The following is a 20,093-nucleotide window of genomic DNA, read 5'->3' as shown; positions in this document are numbered from 1 at the left end:
TCTTAGAGGTATATACAAAAGTGCTTGAACTAAAGGACTGTCACAATCACATCAACGTAGAGAATTTCTTCACCACGAAATATTCCAAATCTTATAATTAGGGATAATTCCTTTTAGTATAAGTGAACTTTAACTGTTAGAAGAAAAGAAAGGATGAAAATTGTGTATCTTATTCGATCATAAGGAAAGAGTACAATTGATATATATAGTCGTTTAAAATAATATAAAAATGGAATATAAATATAAATACAGAATATAAATATATGAACATAAATGCACATATATGAAAGGAAAATAAATTAAATCCAATATCCCTCTCAAGCTGCAGCATATATATCCTTAATGATAAGCTTGCACAACAAAGATTGAAATTGTGTCGGAGGTAAAGCTTTAGTATGAGTGTCCACAAGTTGGGCTAAAGTAGATAATGGGCAGGAGCTTAATTACACCAGCTTGAACTTTATCCCTTATGAGATGACAATCAATTTCAATATGCTTTGTCCTTTCATGCATGGTTGGATTATGTGCAATTTGTATAGCAGATTGATTGTCATAAATAAGAGGAACTAGGTTGTGGTAGAGGTTGTTTCAAATCATGGAGCAAATACATAAGCCATTGAATTTCACATGTTGTGGAAGCTAAGGCTCTATATTCTGCTTCGGTTAATGATCTAGATATAGTACCTTTCTTCTTGGATTTCCCGCTGATTAAGGATGCATCCATAGAACACATTAAAACTAGTCATAGACCTTCTAGTGTCAGGGCAAGCAGCCCAATCAGAATCACTAAAAGCCTTGAGAGCATGTTTTGTGTTGGAGGGAAAGAATAACCCTTGTCTTGGATTGTTCTTGATATATCTCAGGATCCTTATTACTGTTGCATAGTGTTCTTCCAAAGGATTAGGAAAGAAATTGACTGAGAGTACTAACAAGCAAAAGATAAAATCTAGTCTCGTGTTGGTTATATATAATAACCTGCCATGAAGTCTTCTATAGGCATGCACATCTGAATAGGGTTTCCCTTCTGTCTTGAAAATTTTGTACCTGGTTGTATGGGAGTAGAAACAAGTTGACATTCCAACAATCCTGCATCTTCTAGTAACTCTAGAGCATACTTCCTTTCTGACAAATTAATGCCCTAGTTGAGATCTTGCAATTTCTAAGCCCAAAAAATACTTGAGTTGGCCTAGGTCTTTAATCTTGAACTTTGCATTCAATAGAGCCTTCACAGTTTGGATTTCCTAGATGTCATCACCTGCCAAGACTATATCAGTCTACATAAACAAGTACGATGGTGATATGAGCATAATCACTTTTGACAAAAAGTGAATAATCTGATTTTAATTGTATGTAGCCCAAAGAAAGTAAAGTAGTTGTCAACTTGTAATTCCATTGTCTAGAGGCCTACTTGAGTTCCATATAAAGACTTCAACAACTTGCAAACTTGCCCTGGTTTTTCTGTTTTGTAGCCAAGAGGAAGAGACATGTATACCTCTTCATCTAGATCCCCATCTAAAAAAGCATTATTTACATCTAGTTGATGTAAATACCAATGTTTAGAAGCTGCTAAAGCCAGAACCAATCTTACTGTTGTGAGTTTGACAACAGATGAAAAAGTCTCAAAGTAATCTAAACCTTATTGTTGTGTGTAGCCTTTGGCTACTAACCTTGCCTTGTATCGTTCATCAGCATGCCTCTTTATTTTGTATACCCATTTACATCCGATAGGTTGCTTTCCATAAGGTAGATCAGTCAAAATCCAAGTTTTGGTATTTTCTAAAGCTGCAATTTCTTGATCCATGGCATTTCTCCAACAATCATGTTTGATGGCTTGGTTATAGGTTTTAGGTTCACTAACTTGGGAAAGATTAAGGACATATGATTTATGAAGAGATGATAATGCATCATATGAGAGATATGAAGAGATAGGATATAAAGTACCTGTGGATGATTGAGTGGCGAAAGAAGTAGATAACATGGTTCAATGATAGTCCTGTAGATAAGATGATTTATGTGTTGGCCTGGTTGATTTCCTTTGGAGAGTAGTAGTGGCAGGTTCAACAGAAACAGGTTGAGGAGGAGGAGATGTAGGTGGTAAAGAGGGTTGATGAGTAACTTCTGAGAAAAGAGGTGATGGAGAGGAAATGATTTTGGTGACAAAGTCCAAGGAATGTTGTGTATCAATAGGTGAGTGTTTGTCACTAGTAAGAAAAGGAAATATGTTTTCATAAAATACTACATTCCTTGATAAAAAAATTTCCCTTAAGTTAAAATCTAACAAAAGGTAGCCTTTCACTGCGGTTTTAAAACCAAGTAAAACAAATTTTCTTACACGAGGTTGAAATTTTGTTCTATGAGCTTAAAGAGTTGAAGCATAGCAAAGTGAACCAAAAACATGTAAGTAATGTTAGGTTTAACATTGTGTAACAGTTGAGATGGAGAAAAATATGCCAAAACTTTGGAAGGTAAAAGATTAATGAGTTGCATAGCATAACGAACAGAAAAAGACCAAAAAATTATGGGCAAATGAGATTGAAACATTAAAGATCTAGCAACATTGAGAATGTGTTGATGTTTTCTCTCAACAACTCCATTTTGTTGAGGTGTTTCAACACAAGATAATTGATGTTGTATCCCTTTTTGTCTATAAAAAGTTGTCATTGCAAACTCATTACCATTATCTGATCTGATAGCTTTTACATCAATGCCAAATTGTGTTTTGATATAAGAAACAAAGCCAATAAGTTGTAATCTTGTATCTGACTTACTTGCCATCAATTTAATCCATGTGAATCTAGACCTATCATCCATTATAGTTAAAAAATATTTGAAACCATCAACAGAAGAAGTACAATAGGGCCCCCGTATATCAACATGAACTAAATCAAAAGGAGCTTTTGAAACAGTAGTACTTAATTGAAAAGACAATTTTCTTTGCTTAGAATAGTGGCAAGTATCACAATGAGTGTATTTTGTATCAGGTAAAGTGGCATACATGATACGTAGTTTGATATAACAAGAAGAAGAAGGATGCCCGAGTCTAGAGTGCCAAATATCTATATAGTTAGGGCTTATTGTAGAACAAGCAATAAAATTCTCAGGAGTAATAGTAGTTGGTAAACCAAGGGGTGCAAATGCAGGAACTATCATGACATACAAGTCATCTCTTTCTTCAGCTTTCCCAATCATTTTCAGGGTTGACTTGTCCTGTATTTCACATGAAAATTCAGAAATGGTAATTTTACAAGAGAGAGATTTAGTTAATTTTGTGACCGAAATAAGATTGACTGAAAAATTAGGAACAAACAAGACATTATGTAAAGTAAGATGTGGGTCAAGAGAAACTGTGCCAGAAAAATGAGCAAATGAAGAGTTCTTATTGGGTAGAGATACTATAATTGGTGAGATTCTATGATAAGAAATAAAATGAGACAAAGATCTAGATATATGATCAGTAGCACATGTGTCTAGAATCCATCGGGAATAGATATTACCTTGATTTTGAAAAGAAGTGGAAACATTATTAGAACTCACTAGACCAATAGAACGTGTGATTGTGGGATTAGATTGAGGAAGAAGTGTCAATAGACCATGAATTTTCTCTTGAGAAAGTCCTAGAGTTGAGGAATGTGACTGCACCTGAGAATTATTAGAAAAAAGAACAATTGCAGAAGCCATTGAATTTTACACCCCCAAATTGGACAAAAATGGCAGAACCCGAATCCTCAAAAACTCTTTCAGATTCCTCAAAAATCAAATCCAAGGTTACAAGTGATGAAAGCACCCAATTGTTTCTCATTGAAAACCCTAGAAAGCAAAGTCAAAACATAAAACATAACGATGCGAGAGTATCAGAGAGAGTAGCCATAGAAGGAGAAAAAATTGTAGGAAAGCCAAGAACGAAAGGTAAAAGATGGAGATCTTGGTAGTAACAGAACTGGTTGCGGAAGAAGAACGTGATTAAGAATTAATTATCTTATGATACCATGTTAGAAGAAAAGAAATGATAAAAATTGTGTATCTTATTCGATCACAAGGAGAGAGTACAATTGATATATATAGTTGTTTAAAATAATATAAAAATGGAATATAAATATAAAAACAAAATATAAATATATCAACATAAATGCATATATGAAAGGAAAATAAATTAATTCTAATATTAACCATCTCATGTTTCAAAATTTTAGTAAATTCGTACTTGATGCATAATCTAATCCTTTCATCTTGAACATATTATTTATATTGTCAAGTTATTTGAATAAATTTTTCAACTCCTATGACAAATATTTCCTTCAAACCTCTTCTACTATTGTAACAACATGGTTGGATGGGTTCTTTGGTCATGTGTAATATTCAGTGAATTAATAATTAGAGGTTGATAAAAAAAAGTCAAGCAACTTCAAATGTTTAATGTCAGCAAGTGCAGCAAATAACTCAAAATTCTACATCACTTACCACCTTACTGGTTGGTTCTTGGAGTCTGTGCATCTAATAAAATTTTAGGATTAACAACCCAACCCTCGAGCTGCCGCGCTTCGATATTGCCGAGCTAAGGCTGTCGAGGATGTGACTTTCACATAATACTGGTTTTTTTATGTTCAACAACAATTTCTTAATCTATTACAGATAGGTTTGAAGGATAGTGTTAAAGTTAATTACGACCTAAGTAAGCAACAAAACAAGGTTGAATCTTGGTAGTTTTGGCATTAACCTATAGTGTTCATCGAAGTACGTTTGATGAACTGGTATTAAGCATACATTTCAACTTAGTATGTTTCTCCGAAGCAACAAAATTAGTTCTATAGTGTATGAGTTATACATGCAACCTGCATCTGGTGCCTGCTAGACAGAGATTACTTTAAATCCTAAACCCTAAACTCTATTAATTGTAAAATTAAAAAATTTCAACTTGATCAAAGGTGAAGGAAATGAGATGCTAGTTTATGTACCTTTTACTCACCTATATTCATATTTGAAAGACAATTTAACACATTTTGGAGTTAATTCTCATCTTCACAAGTTGCAATGAAGTTATTGTTTTATGCACTTTTTTCTTTGACACTCATTTAGACTCACTGTACCATTGGAATAAATTCACTAACTACACTTTTTTTTCTGATACACTTATTGGATGAAATTCACCAAAAGTTACTAGATTTTGAGTATGTTTTCTTGTTTGATCAGTCTGACTCATGATTTTGTAATTTTTAATAAATTTAACTAATAATAAATAGTGTGTTATGAGTGCATCAAATGCTGTGTTATTACCACTCTTGTATAAATTAATGGCAAGGTGTTAACATTGTGTGATAATCATTTTTAAAACCAGTTTATTTCTATCAATTTTTGTAAGTTTTTGGAGGTAATCAGTTTTGTTATGGCTGGATGTTCATAAAATCTTGTACTTGTTTCACTCTAACTTCTTTAAATCTGTCTTTTAGTGCGAAAATGAAAGGATGTAACTAAATCTTTGGTATTTTCATGAGAATTCATATAATATTATCATCTTGAAGGCTAATGATGAATTCATTTTGTTTTCATTTTCAGAAAAGGATGCTCAACATTACATGGTAGTGGTTAATACAATTCTTTTCTTAGCTTATTTGTATTGTTCGCGTGAGGATAGTCCAATTTGGATGATTTTTGCTACTGTGAAAGTGTATGCAATGGAGCATTCAATCCAGTTATAAATATTGATAAAGGAAGCTTGCTTGAAAAACCTTGAATGAGAACAACTAACTTTGAATGCACATCACATGGGTAACATGCCAAAGAAGCTAGACTAAGTTGAAGATGTAACCTGAAATTAGTCTAAGTCTAACTTGAAAAATTATATTTACCTAATTTTTATTAGTCTTGTAATCTTTCTTCAGCTAGTTTAGGCAGTTCGTACTTAGTTTTACCTATTATTAACAGTTTTAATAACTTGTTTTAGACAATTTATAGGTTTTATAGTTTTAAGGCTCTTAGTAGCCTATATTAGGCTTATTCTATACAGAAATTGTGTGCTTTATAAAGTTGTAAGGGCTATGGATGGAGTGACTTTTTTATATCGACTCTGTATTAATTCAAATCTATTGACAAATATGAAAACTGAATCATAAAACAACCTAAATAGTTCCGCATGCCTCAATCATATAATTTTCACCCAAAGAAAAACCTTCAATATTATATGAAAACTATAATTTAATAACTTCAAAAAAAAATAATAAATTAATTTCACATCACTAATTAAAAATAATAAAAAATTAATTACAACAATAATAGTGTTTATTGTCCTGACTGAAAACAACATATATAAGTAGACACTATGTACTTGAAATTCCTAACTCTACTGTTCCCTCCATAACACATGTCTTCCATGCTTTGCACATGAGATATGTTTACAATTAGTTAGGCAAGTTAGCATGTGATATGTCCATTAATTATAATAAAGAAATATAAGTTGAAACTGTTTATAATTTAAAATGAAATTAATAATATATAATATTAAATATAAATATTAAGAAAAATAGGGAGAAAAATATTTTCATTAGTAATATTTTCATTAGAGCAGGTTTACTTAATTCCTGAGTTGATTAAAAAGTCTGTTGATTTGAAATCACAGGATGGGTAGATGTAACAGATGAGGAATTTATTTATAAATTATGTTACTCTATTTCTTTTTATTCGTCTCTAATGATTTATTGATGAATCGCCAATTTTGAATTGTATCTTTGAAGTAGGATTTTTTATCTTCTTTTTTCTCTCAAAAATGGAAATTTAGGGAAGTGCTTTATAAACATATGTATAAAAAAGCGAAAATAGAGTTCAAAGATTTTAGCTTTCCTTATTCAAGATCAAGGAAAGATTTTAGCTTTTCTTACTCAATGATTTTTCGGTAGTTTCAGAAAACTCCTGGTAATTATCGACAGTTTTTCAAAACTCTTGGAAATAGGAACGGTTTCATATAATCTCGGTTAATTTCAACGGTTTCAGAAATCCATGGAAATAGTGACGATTTTGTAGAAAACCGTCAATAATTTTGTAACGCTGATTTTTCCAATAATTTTTGTAACCGCGAAAATGTATTTTTTGGGGGTTTTATTCCCTGTAACATAAAAAATAACCTCTACTAAAATTATAGATTTTTGTAGTGAATAGTATTATTAAAAATATATTTTAAGTATAGTAATAAAATAAAACAAAAATTTATTGTGCGTTTCATGTTATATAATTATACTAATTAAAATATTTTGAAATTCTATTAAATATAAAACGATAGATTTTGTTAAATATAAAATGAGATTTCTACTTATGCTTCTCAACTATTGATACATTACATATGTAAATTACAAACTTGACACAAATTGCTTTCTCCAGAATGCAAAACTATTTATATTCTACTGTTGAAAACAAAAAGCCACATATCATACCTTCATTTTTCAAGGTGAGTTTCAACTGCACTTTTATCAGCAGTTTTATTTGTTTTCATGTTTCCATTTCCTTTTTCTTTTTCTACTCGTACTAATTTATAGCCCAAAACAACATATCAAATCGAGAGAAATGACGAAAACTTGTCATGTAAGCTACTTGCTACTCTTTGTCCCTGTAGATTCTCTTATATGTAAGTTATTTTTACTCCACCATCTCAATCATAGTTATGAATTTAGAATAACAGTGCAGAGCTACTGGCCCAGAAAATGGGATAGTAGGATGGTGGATAGTTATGTCACTTACATTGGAAATCCAAGTTAGTTTTTTCTCTCTACTTTCAATCGTTCATAGACACCTAGTGGTTGTTTTTCCAAGTTCCATGACTTCAAATTTGTGTGAGGTCAATCAATTTTCCTTGTGCTATTGGTAGGAAAAGATGAAGAATTGTAATTGTATTGGGGTCCATGTTGTTAGTATCTATGAAAGGCATATACTGCAAAGTACCAATTTCGTCATTATGGTTACAATTAGGTCTGCTTTTGTATCATGATGACTACTTATATGTAAGAATAAGAGTATCAATAATGTTGTCCACTCTTATTAACAATGGGTGCTTAACCAATATTGTTAAATGCTTTTGATGATATCACCATTCTTATTGTCTGCCATAAACAACCATGTCTACAATATCCCTTCACTGCATAATATCTCAACCTTTACTCTGTTAATAATTATTTTATAATATGTGTAGATATTAGTTTTTTAATTTGTGCAATATCTTTCTTCATGTACCCAAAACTAAATATTAGTAGACCCAAAACTAATAAAATAAGACTTAAACAAAATTATTAATAAAATCCTAAAATTTAAGCTTATCCCAACAAACTCTCCCATAAACTTAAATTCTTCCTTCCTTTATTCTGCTTTCTATGTACATCATCTCACATCGGGTTTGCTTCTTTCAATCAGATTTGACTTCTTCTTCTCCTTATAGCTCTCATATCTTTTACCTTTGTTGACCTCTTTAATGCTTTGACTGAATTTGTTATATGTCTGACTTCTCAATAACCTTGACCAACTCGTTTCTGACCTTATAGCTGACTGGACATTCCAGTTTGCATAAACACTACCCAATTACACAATCCGACCACTCATCATTCGGATGAATAACAAAGGCCTCATGGACGGCCGGTTTCAAGATGTTGGTCGAAGAAGTCGATCAACAAAGATTAGGATTAAGGTAAGTAACCATTAAAGCTATTGGGTTGAATTTGGACCGTGATTAAATTTTCACTAATCCCAAGTCCATAGCAAAAATTATAAATACAGGTCAAAGGTCAATGGTAGATAGGTTGCATTTACTGCACATTTATCACTGTTCTCATACTAACTTTGGCATGGAGAATCTTTGACAGGTTCCCCCGGACGATTGGAGTAGACAACAAAAATTAGAGCGAGACCTGACGGCAAGAAGACAAAATATAGAGGTATTTGATAGCTCAGTCCCAACAACCGAAACAATTATTATTATTGTTATTATATAGATGTTATCTGATTGTAATTTCATTTGACAAGATTTTGTCTTTATAAAGGAATACAATAACGACCAAATAACCTCTCGTGAGACACGGTTTGGTGTCTCTGTTTTATGTGCCTTGTCAATGAAAAATTCCACGGAATGGTAAGTTAATTGCATATTTTATTTTGTTTTTTTGGTTTCCATAAAATCAACATACAATCATACATGATCTTCAAAGGCTTTAACATAAGGATGAGCTAAAAAGTGCAAGCCTCCACAAAAAAAAAAAGCTTGTAATATATGTTATTTTAAGATTTTGAAACTTCCATGTCAAAGGTGATGTTAAATTGACATTTATTGTCTTTTACGAGACTTCGATTAATGTCTATTCAATTTATAGCATACATTAATGTCACATGTTATAAAGACAATAGAAGCAAATTTGGGGTTTGTCTTTTTAAAAAATTTCACCAATATTTTCTTTCACTAAATCTTGAAAAATCAATATACAATACAATATACATTACAAAAAATACAGAATTTTCTAAGTACTTTGAGCCTCTCAAATAAAGCATTAAAGTGTGAAAAAATTGGTGAAAATTAATATGAAAACAAAAGTCATACCTTAAACGATGAATTTTCTAAAATTTAAGAAACTTTAGCCCCTTTAGGAATTGGTCATGGCGTCCATCACCCCATTTCCAACAACTTTCAGTTTTGGAGTGTTTCTATCAAAGGTCCATAACAAAAGTTATGATCTTTTGAAGTTTTCACCACCAGATATTGAATATATGAGCAAGAGCTCAACTATGAACACTCTACAAAACCTTAAAACAAAAAAAAGATGAGAAAACATCAATCTTAAAGTCGTCACCATTAAATAACCCTGAAGTCTTGAGAACATACTTTAGAACGCACTAGGAAATGCTACTCGAAAACCAATCGGTAGAAACAAGAAAAATGTTATAGATGGAAGCAAAATAAATAAATTAATGTGAATGAAAATTAAAGAAAAATCACACTAGACCTCATCGTCATGACCGTAGTTGTTGGGGGATCTTAGTGGAAGCTCGTGCAAAGAGAAAAATGAAATTGACGTCAGATATATGATGCACTCACGTTAAATTTGACAAATTATTTACTAAAAATGATATCACATACTTTTAGCGTTGGATATCACTAATGTCAGAATGACAAGGTTAAAAGCTTTTTTTTGTTAAAAAGTTTATTAAATTAAGCTTCTATATGCACGTAAGTGCTTAGTATTTTATGTATTATCTTCTCAAATGAAATTTCTCCTTATAACAACTTTATGATTATATAATATAAAGAAACTTCGTAGAATTTATACTAAAAAACTGTTCTATCTCGTTTGCTTAATTTGAAGAGATTGTAATTGAATGTATAAAAAGAGAGTTTATGTACTCAAATAAACTAAAAGTGACATAAAACAATAATTATAGTTGTGATAAAAAAACAGAAATGTTAACAATAAGAGTATTAAATTTTACTTAAACAAAAAAATCAATTATTAGTTTAAACTTTGCATTAGATATTACAAAAATATATTAAGTCTGACGTTTCGGTACCAAATTAACGTTACTATAAAATATGTCAACTGTATACAAATATTTAATTATTCATATTTTACATTTAAAATATCAATTATCAACTTAAAAAATGGTTGTTATTATATTATTACTACTATTATTGTGATATAAATTAAAGTTACGTCGGTTTAATATGACTTAATATATTGTGATATAAACAGAAGTATGAACAATTTCAAAATTACGATATTTTTTGTAATTTTGGAGACAAAAGTGTAACATTTAGAAGCTTTTATCTATCTATGTATAGTTTTGGGGAGATTGTAATAAAAAAAGGAGACCAAAATATACCACTCACCAAGAGGAAAAAGTAAAACAAAATAATATGATTTTGTTATCTATGTTGGTACACAAACCTTTCTTTTAACTGACCCATTAAAAATACTTGTCATTAATGAACTGGACGAAAGACAATCCAACAAACCAAACACACTCTATCTTCATTTATTTCCATCAGGATATAATTGGTATTTCAAAGACTATGGGCGTAGGAAGAAAACAGGGGAGTGCAGGAAGCAATAGTCAGTTACAAGTAGTTGTTGAGTAATGGATGGATTGGACTTACATGACAAGGTTTTGGTCACTCCCAGAAGTTAATTAAGAAAATTATCTCTCTGAAAACAATTATCTTTTTGGGGACAACTGTGTTTGTTATAATTTATAATATCATATTTACCATTCTATTATATATATTTATAACATCATATTTAATGACTAGCATATATAGTTTTTTTATTCTTTCAAAAAACTAAATATATGTTGAGTAAAGTGATTATTTGTCGAATAAAAGAAATATAAATTAGCAACAAAGATAAAATAGTTAAATACCGGAAAAGATTGAGTAATATGAGAAAATGCATGAAAGTATTATACTATAGTATAGTGATTAGAAATTGAAATTACAATCAATATGTGACTAGAATTATTAAACATAGGGTATGTGAAGTGCCGACGATGTATAAAACTAGTAACCATAATAATAAGGTTGTATAGGCAAAAACCCTAAAAAAGGTTGCATTTGAGGTGAGAAAGCAGGAACTCCATGTGGAGTGATTTGTAAGTAACCTGTAGTGTAAACCATAGGATTGCTTTGTCCGACACCATAGCCATAAGCTTCATCAGGAAAAGTAGCAGGTGCACACATGTAACAGTAGGGATAAGCATTAGGGTTCATTGCATGAGGATTCGTCTGTTCAGCCTTTGAATAGTCTCTACTTTTGTCACCAAAAGGCTAAATTCATGAAACAAAAATAATAATTAAAAACTTTAAAATTAAGTCAACACATTAAAAAGAAATATCTGTCAAGTGTGAAGAACAACAGAATCAATTCTGATAAAGAAAAAGGTATTATTTGTAAGAATAACGTTTTCCCTCATGAAGACTACTAACTCGTACCTTTACATTGATATCAGTGTGACGAGAGTATGCCAAATGAATCTTACAAGAGCCACCACCATATATACAGTGACCCTCAAGAATATTTTTTGCAGCTTTTGCTGTTGCCACATCTGCATCACCAGTAAAACCAAAAGATGATGTCTCAATAAAAGGAGAATTTCCCTAAATTCTATGTTAAAATAAAATCTATAATGTTTAATTACTTTATCCAATATAATAATAATAATAATTAACTTCATAAAACAAAATAATATCCCAAGAATTTGAAAAAACTGGTAAAAACTATCCGTATAAGAAAGAAAATAAGGGAATACTTTTGTGAAATTTGAAATATACATACTAAAAATAAGTCCATAATGTGAAGTGCTTGAGTCAATTAGGATTGATACCATGGTACTGAATCAGTGCGTGAGTTCGACCGTTCTTTTTAAATATATAAATTTTGTGCACAGTTCCAATTTCAGAGAACACCTGCAACATACATATATATATATATATATATATATATATATATATATATATATACCAACTGCTTTAGTATAAAGATAAAAAATTGAATGAAATTGAGGAACAGAAACTCACCCCATGAAGAACATCTAAAGTGACATCATGGACCATATTCTCGAATGAAACTAAAAGAACATGGTTGTCAGCAGTTCGAGGTATTGGCTGAACATCATAAATCATTAGCACATAACATATGATAAACAAGAACATAAATTCATCAAAGAAAAGTAGTAAGAAAATACCTGCAATGCCCTTGCAATAGTAGCCTGGTTAACAGGAAGAGTAGCATTTGTGTAGTCCCTGCAAAATCATAACACAAAAAGTATCTAATAAAATCGTGTAAAATTATGAGCTTTTAATGCGAACATGCAAATATAGAATGCCTAAAAAGAAAGTAGTAATTGAATGTGTATATATATCTATATTCTTCTTACTGTGCAAAAGAAGCTCATTCATGCAATTACATATTCTATAAAGCAACAGTTAATTAATTACAACTTCCCATAGAAAGGATATTCCAGAAAACCATTTGCACATTAACTTAAAATTGCATAATTAGATCCTTTTTCTTATTTCTTCTTCCTTAAATAGCTTGATTTTGTAAAACAAACTTAATAAGGAAAGTATCACCCAAAACATGGCCATTTGGGATTATGGCATAATCAACCACAGATTAGAAGAAAAAGAAAATTATAAAATGTAGTTGTGCATTTTTCAAATTCAAATACCTTCCATAAATAGATATTAAAAGGAGATTATAAATTCTATTAAGGACATCTAAATAGTCCGTATATTAACTCTTTTCTATAGTTTCCACAAGAGAAAAGTAATTTTACAATAATAACTAATTTTACTCCGTGCTTCTTGAAACAAGATTCCATTCAAAATACAAAGTTATACTATATATTAAGAAATCAATTTAAACCTAATTTATCTTCATATAACAAATTTAACAAATTTATTAGATGAAGATTCATTTATATATTTTGTAAATTAATTTTATCTTTAGTGAATATATATAATTTTTTACAAAGAAATTAAAGAAAACAAAATTAAGATATGATGATTTATGTTTGATGTGCATCATTACCTGCTACGATTAGATTGGAACTTAATATTAAGATCTCGATGGCCTGAGTATGCAATGCGAAAGTTACCATCACTAATACGGTCTGGCAGCAAGGACCTGGATGCAAGAGGCATAAATAAGCAAAATTAAGATTTATTTAGAATTAATCACCAAAATTAATTACGGATCGATGAATGAGAAGATCAAATTAAAGAGGAAAGGTAAAAACTCTGCATGCCTAGGTATTTTTTTTCCGTCCAGTGCTTCCTTAGCAGAAGAAGCAGATTCAATATCAGCAAACTGAATCAAAGCCTGCCCAAAAATAACAGTGAATATATATACAATGATGGGATATTAATTACACAGTATTTATCTGAATAATGAGATAGGATTTTCCATACAAAATTTATCGGAAATATTTAATAATAATGAGCTTCTTATCAAATCTATATAAAATTTTAATATCATTTCCAATTCAAAATCTTAGTATAATAAATTTTATGAACTCTATATTGCTTAACAAATTTTTATATACTTAATACTTGCGGTTGAATTTTCTAATATCAAGTAGTTTCTACAAATCTCTTAGTATTATATCTTAACAATGACACAAGAAGCTCATATATTACTAATTCAACTAACCTGGAAACCTGCGTTCTTTTCAAATGTTGAGATTTTTTGTACGAAACCATATTCAGAGAATACCTGAAGAAAAAGTGAAAAAAAAAAGAATATGCTAACCCCAATTAGCAAACATACATTAAAATAAATAATAAGAGGTTATAGAACAAGAAATCGCAAAAGTTGACCATCTGCCATTGCCTTAGCAATTATCTGTCTAAAGTGAATTCAAAATTATATGGAATTATTCTGGTTAAAAAATTATGATTAAGAGCCTCGGGATTTATGGCAATGTTACATTCTAATAGTTGTACTTTCGAATTTCATTTGAGGAAAATTCAAGGAAGGAATCAACTTGGATGGTATCTAGAGTTTTTATAGGCTATGGATCTAAAAAGAATTGAAATGAGGGATTCAACATTCGTAAGTAATCAAATGATTTTAGGAGAAATGTTCTCTTTCTTGTTCTTCAATTTATAGAGAAAATAATTAAATATATATTTTTCAATAAGATTTTTTTCCTTTTTTTGTATTTAGTTGGTAATTAATAAATATATTATATAGAACTCGAACATAAAAATAATATCTATTTACTACATCATAAATATTTCTCAATTTCCTTCATACTCTATTTGAAACTATGAACTAATAATCCTCCAAAATATCTCCCCTTACACATACTCCTAAAGTACAAAATTAGAGAATTTTCTAATATACAAACATAAATGTATGTAATTCAAGATGAGTAAATTTCATTATTTAGAGTTAATGATAGTTCAAATCAAATAACATGAAGAGTGACTATGAAGAAGGGGATAGTTATTTCATGTCTAATTTGTTGTATGAGATTTCTACTAACATTATGTATTTGGAAATATCTTAGAAAATAAGAAATGAACTGCATGAAATATATGTAGGTGATGAAAAGGCCAAGGGTTTTGACTTTTAATAGAGTTTGAAATGGTAAAAATGAGGAAGAATGTCAATGAGTAAACTTTAAAATTGTCCCATTTAATGAATCAACGAAGTTGTAAAGAACAGAAAATTGTTGATTAGCCTATAGAAAGTTCTTGATTTGGCTACTAAAAAATTTGAAGTTAATTGAATCTAACCTAAAGAGCAATTTTCCTCTTTCCAAACAAGCAAAAGAAAAAATTATTTGTCAATAAGTTGTTAATGTAAGACAATAGTTCAAAATCGGAGTAACATTTTTAAGCAGTAGGAACATAGAGTGATCTAATACTTATTTAAGTAGATTTAAACTCAATCGTGATATGTAAAAAAATTTGAATTCATTGGTGAACAACCAGAAATTAAATGCACTAGTTTAAGCCTACTCAAACATGAAGTTCATATTGAAATATTGTGTGGTGTATTAATAATATTTGCACAAGCAATAGTACAAGAGTCTTATCTTATTGGGACAAAACTATCAAAACCAAACTCAAACTTATAAATGAAGAAATTGTTGAGGCATATGGGAAAGATACACTTTCAAATCTTAGAATGAAATGGCAAGCCTTTTGCATTAGCTTTCATTTCCCACATGTACCCAAAAAGTCATTATCTTCCTTAAACATTCAATCTTGATTCATTGAATAAGTTGATTTTACTTGACTACACACCAATCCTCATAAAGTTGTTTAACCATTGTCATCCTTTTATCTTATTCAATACATTATAAGTGGAGAACTTAACTGATTTGATATATTTTTTTACACTTAAAATGTATAAATTTGATGTATTCTTAAGTAAATTAGACCCCCTTAGCTTAAAGATAAATAATGTGGTACTGATAATTAGTTAAGTGTGATTTTAATGATTTTTTTATGAAAATGTAAATTTTTGTAGAGGCATTAAGAAACAAAGCAAGGCATTGAGCCATGGAAAAACCTAAATTGGTCCAATTTGCATAGCTAAATTGGTCCAATTTGCAGAGCTTGAGCACTAAGACGAAGAGTTGAGCCTAAAGAGAATACCTCAAAAGTTGAACACTAAAATAAAGGATGTCACAAGAAAATCTTGCATAGAAGGAAACCTCTACAGTTGAGTTGAGTACTGAAGGCTAGAATTGAGCATCAACTTTTATTTCTCTAACAACATAATGTTGCTATGTTTTAGGGAGCTCTCTCTTAGACCATTTTTGCTCAATTTTCTCTATTTCCTTGGTAACATTTTGATAGAGTTATGAGAGTGAAAAATAATTCCATATGTTCATAACTAGAGTCATCATCATGAGTGGCTAAAATCTCTTGTATTCATGTTTAATGCAGTCTTTTCTAATTCTCTCTACTAGTGCTGATTTATTTATATATATATATATATATATATATATATATATATATATATATATATATATAATTATTCTTTTATTTAGTGTTAATGGTTTGATTTATGCTTGAAGATTGATGAACTGATTCATCTTATTTAACTAATTTATATTGATTTGGAAAACTACTTAAATCTAAGGTCCACTCAAATGATGTAATGTGTTTGAATGTTGGGAATGAAATTGAATGCTTGAGTTAAGTCATGCACTTAAATCAAGGGTTCATTCATTAGTAGTTGAGGAAATGATTGAAATCCTTATATTTCTAAATTCCTTGGAATTGATTTAGATTTAGCCATTCACTTTTAATGACACTAGATAACTGCATTATTTTATATTTAATCAGTGGTACGTAGTCTGGTTGAAGAAGATAGTTGAAGTTCAATCTTAATATGGTTATCTATATTAGTTATTTCAATCTTATTAGTTCTTGTCTCAATTCTTCACTCCATCCAAAAATATTTTTTTTTTCTTAGTGAATGTATCTTGAAAGAATATTTGAATTCCCTTTCTTGACTATTGTTGGTTCTTGTATCCACTTCTTATTTATAAGCATACCTTAAAACCAATTTTTTGTCATCCTTTTCCAGATGATCATTGATCCTAGTTATCTTAACCATCAACTAGTTGAAATCATGAAATCAATCAAATAAATGCAATGTAATTGGATTAAGGTTTGAAGAACTAATGGATAGCACTTTATGCATGTCCTCCAAAGAGGTGAAATCAAATTCATATAATCTTTTACCAAAAATAAAATTTTCTTGATTCAAGACTTTCCAAAGCTTCAAATGTTTGTTATATAAATCATGAAAAGGATATATTTTGTCTTCCTTAACTGGCAAGAGCTTACCATCGAAATGGTTCTTGCATATATTTAAAGACAAACTATATATGTATTTATTGGAGATTCCATATCTAAGACAAGTTTATATTATATAGGTAGTACAAACTCCACCTTACATGATGGTTTTATAAGATTTAGTTAAGATTAAAAGTGTAAATTTAAAATTTATTATAAATTAGTTTCTATAAAATTAAGTTAAAATTTACTTCTTAACCATTTTATCTCTAATCAATACTTTTAACATTTAACTTTTCCCAAATCGAACTCAATGGACAACTATATGACTTACCAAACGCATGTTATCAATGCTTACATCTCCAGCTTTCACATTTTCCATGGTTACCAGAAGGATATTTCCTTTTGCGAATCTGGTAACAATAATTTCTGGTCTATCAGAATACTGGACATAAATATTTTTGCCATGAAGTTGAACACGATCTGGAGACAAAGCATAATTTGAAACCATTGAAATGGCTTCATTTATATTTGCCTGTTAAACATTTAAACTTAACATGTGAGAAGAGAACCCTGAGTTCAAAAATCAACAGGACAAATTAGAAAGTATCTGTCATTTATTATAATTATTATGATTATATTCATCCATTTAACTTCATTCATATTCTACAAAATGAAAAACTAAAAGGGTCATTACATTCTATCCTAAATTGTTTCCATAAATCTCATAATCTAATATCTAGTTGAATCTTCTTCTATAAAGACCTAGGAAGCAACATTACTAAATGTCACACACCGATGTTAATTGGATTCATATCACTATATATATATATATATATATATACCATAATATCAAACATTCATTACACACCATTCAACTTTCTATAGCTTTTATCTGATCGATCTGTCTCTTCAAATACTTGTGTTAATTTAAGTTAAATAAGTATATCTTATGTTTGTCTCACTGAAAATAATAATAGAACATGCATTCATGAGTAGAAAAGAGAACATAAAACATACTTCAATATGAAAGGGTGAAAGAACTTACAAACTCAGCGAAACCCTGGTTCTTATTGGGGCCAACATTGCACAAAAGATTAACAACTTTACCAAAAGGACTACACAACTCTATGAGATCTTCATGAGAGCACTGTTCAGGAAGGTTTCGAAAGTGTACCACCTTCGAAGCAGACACTGTTTCGTTAATTCTAAGGGAGGAAGCCATGAAATTAGAGTGAATGAGCAAAGTGTTTGATGAAAGGAGAGAGAAATGTGTTTTGGATTCAGAGAAAAGTTTGAGAGTGACTAGAAAGTGTTTGTGAAGAATATATGTTAGAAACAATACACTGAAGAAAGATAGAGACAAAGATATCCTACAAACAATGACTGGACAGTGAACTCATTAATCATGTGAGTTTGTTTTAATTTAGTCATAACGGTTAAGAAAAATCATAAATGCTTATTAATTTAATCTTTTTACTTAATTAGTGTTTCAGGAAATTAATTAGTGAATTATATATAAATTTTTACTATTTAATTAAAGATATTTAATTATTCTTATACGTTAAACTTTCGATCCAATCATAGCATAGGTAGATTAAATTGTATGCATTATTTAAATAAAGTCATATGACTGAGAAAATTTATGTATATTAAAATTTTTTTATTAAATTTTGATATTAGGGAATTTATTTAATACATGATATATATAAGTTTCTTTTGAAAAACATTTATTTGTATTTATTTGTATTTGTGGATTAAAACTTTCCATTGAAAACCAATATAGGTTTTATGGTTAGTGGACAAATTTATTATATATTATATTTTATAATTGATGAAAGTTTGATTATATATATATATATATATATATATATATATATATATATATATATAGGGTTTGCTAACGCGCGCACGTCTGTTTTTCAGTTTGGTACATTTTAGCAATGTGTACCGGATTTTAGTAGACAAAAATACCCTTATAGATAATGAATTCTAACTTTTAAGGTTAAGGGTATTTTAATAATTTTCATTCTTAAAATTAAAAAAAAAATCCCTCAAATCCTTAGTCACCTCCCTTATTCCTCTCAATCTTTTCTCTTTCATCTACCTCACTCCAATATTTTCTCTCTGTCATCCTATGGTAGCCCAACTGAAAAAAATCAGAAACATTGGTAGTTAAACAATCTTACAAAAAATGATTTTATAATGAGTTTTCATTTTATAATTTTTGTCTTATATAATTTATCCAATTTTCACAAGCATAAAGGAATTGGTAATTGACTTGGAAAAAATAAAAAATACTCGTTGTTAAATAATTTCTTAAAAAAAATGATTTTATAAGATGAGAGATTTTAAACCTATAGCGCATAATAATAAAATATTCTTTTTTCTATTAATTTTACAGTATCATAAATATTACATTTAATACATATTCTATCATATTAAATATAATATATAATTATCATAAATGTACATTTAATATAAGATTAATTATATTTTTCTTCATATTTTTACTATTATGTGTTTTCATTTTCTCATCAACTTTAATTATATTTAATTATATTTCGTTCTTTCTTCTTTTAAAAAATGACGGATTTAGTTTTTCACAACGAATATCATATCGTTTGTTTTTTTTAGTGTGGCAAATTATGTTTCAAGTCTCGAACTTGTTTAAGACACGTATATTATGTCTTCAAGTATGCAAGATATCTGAATAACTCGATAGGTAGAAAGTTTAGATAGCGTGATAAGGTGCTTAAAGAACTGAAATAGCTTGACAGAAAGTCCGGATAGCGAGGTAAAAATGCATGGAGAGCTC

This window comes from Vigna umbellata, chromosome 3, assembly GCF_029865625.1.
Source record: "Vigna umbellata cultivar VRB3 chromosome 3, Vumbellata_1.0, whole genome shotgun sequence".
Lineage (NCBI taxonomy): Eukaryota > Viridiplantae > Streptophyta > Magnoliopsida > Fabales > Fabaceae > Vigna > Vigna umbellata.
The sequence above is the reverse complement of the archived record's forward strand: the minus strand, read 5'-3'. Positions refer to the sequence as shown.